Source organism: Entamoeba dispar, genomic scaffold, assembly GCF_000209125.1.
Source record: "Entamoeba dispar SAW760 scf_1105229463763 genomic scaffold, whole genome shotgun sequence".
Classification (NCBI taxonomy): Eukaryota; Evosea; order Mastigamoebida; family Endamoebidae; genus Entamoeba; species Entamoeba dispar.
Window position 1 is genome coordinate 1 of NW_001855855.1, and position 2,228 is coordinate 2,228.

General features: G+C 19.6%; 6 annotated features.

Moving 5' to 3' along the window:
* Positions 1-320: 320 nt before the first annotated feature.
* Positions 321-414: a microsatellite.
* A 35-nt stretch (positions 415-449) lies between these two features.
* Positions 450-501: a sequence feature (AT_rich).
* A 191-nt stretch (positions 502-692) lies between these two features.
* Positions 693-746: a sequence feature (AT_rich).
* A 342-nt stretch (positions 747-1,088) lies between these two features.
* Positions 1,089-1,120: a sequence feature (AT_rich).
* Positions 1,121-1,392: 272 nt separating this feature from the next.
* Positions 1,393-1,443: a sequence feature (AT_rich).
* Positions 1,444-1,936: 493 nt separating this feature from the next.
* Positions 1,937-2,092: a repeat region.
* Positions 2,093-2,228: the final 136 nt, after the last annotated feature.

Sequence of the window (2,228 nt, forward strand, 5' to 3'; positions counted from 1 at the left end):
GAAATTATGCATTTTATTCGTATTCATCTTTATATTATTATAATGATTTTTGAATTTGTTAATTATTTCATAATTGCTGTCTAAATGTAATGAATGTCTTCATTGTTTGTTTAAAACATGGTGTTTATGTTTGTTAGATCATTGAAATGAATTATCATGTTGCAAATTAATTCTTGTTAAATGTTTAAAAGGTAAAAAAATAGTAGAAAATACAATTAGATGAAAATATTTGTGATTAAATATGAGAATAACATATTTGTACATTATTAGTTATATCTTTCTAATTCGATTTCTGTATTAAATGAATACATTTGTTGATGAAATTGAAATAAAATAAATATAAAATGAAAATGATAAATGAAAGAATAAAGAAAATAATAAGAAAATAAATATAATGATTAATGATAAAATTAATGAGTTATTATCATGAATGAAAGTTGAAGATGAACATTATATTCATTATTATTATTTATAATTGATTAATTTATAATACATATTAAAGAGTCATTCTTCATTCTGTATTATTGTGTTGATGTTTAAATTATTCAATTTGTTATTATCATATCATCATTTCATTGACACTGTTATTTATTATCTTTTTATTTGTTTCATCATTTATCTCTTGTTTGATATGATAATATAAATAATTTACATTGTACTTTATCATCATTCATCATTGATAATCATCTGTGATATAATTTAATTTTCATATCAATAATTATATCATTTAAATAAATAAATAATAACATTTGTTAACATATCATTATGACATCTCATCATTATGATAAATGAAATGGAACATATTTACTCATTAATAACAATACGATTGATATTCATATTTATGTAATCATTGTTATTCATAACTAACATTATAAATTTGAATTAACATAATGTTCTTCTTTATTACATTTCATAATGATATTTTCACATTAAAATAGAATTGAAGGTAAATGAAAAGAAATAAAGAATAATATAAAATGAACACAATTATGAATGAATATAATCAACAAGTCAATACACATCATACTCAATACAACAAGAAGTTACAAAATGTCAACTGATTGTTATAGAATTATTATTTTACCTACTTTTTATTTTATTTTATATTTTATAATTTTAAGAGAAAATAATAGAAAACAGAATATTCCATTATGCAAAAAATATATTACACTATTTTCAATTGATCATTTTATTTAAATGCATAATTTCTTCGCTTTTTTGGTTCCCATTCTTCTACAACAAGTCTAATGTTCAATTAATCATTCTGAACAATTTCTTGATGCGGTATTAACTTTAGTATACCAGAAATAAAGTGTTGAATATCAGAATTAATTACCAATACAACATCTTCTTTATTAATTTCATATCATTCAATTACAACTAAAAACAGTCAATAATTTGATTAAAAATAACAATATTACATTAATTTTATTCAAAATTAATGGATTTAAGTTTTTTCTCATGTTTATTTGAAAAATATCATCCATAACTAAACAACAGAAATTGTTAACATTCAAAGAAAAATGAAAATGAAAATTACGTATTACTTTAAGTATTTCTTGAAAAAGAATTAACATATTTTTCTATTTTATTTTCAAGAAAAAGAACAAAAATGAAACAAATAAACATATTCTCAATGAGATGTTATGAATAATGAGAATTGTTATTTCAATTATTTTTATACATTCTGTTTCAATTATAACGTTTATTTTTAATGTTCTTTTATCTGAATATCATTATTTTAATATATTAACAGAATGAAATAACTAAATTATTCTAATTGCTTCACTAATTACATAATTGGTGTTTGTGTTATTTTGTTAAAATGTAATTATACTTATAGTGTTGTGTTTTTATTCATTCTTTATGTGTTATTCAGTTTATTGTTATTCTTTTATTGTTCATTTTCTTCCAATTCATTCATCTCTTCTTCTTATTTTATTAGTTCATCTGTTTCTTCTTTATTCTTTCATTTCTCCTATTTCTTTATTGTGTTTTATTATGTGATTTTTCTATTATGATAATACCGTTTGTTTCTATTGGAATTATTGTTAAAATATTATGACAATGATGATTGAAGTAACAAATGAAAATATAATGTTATGATGATAATTCATTTATTTCTCAATACTAATGATACATATTCTCATTCTTTTATTATGACTGTTTATCTTTGTTGTAGTATTTCATCTAATACAGCATTTTAAACTAATACACGAAATAAAGAA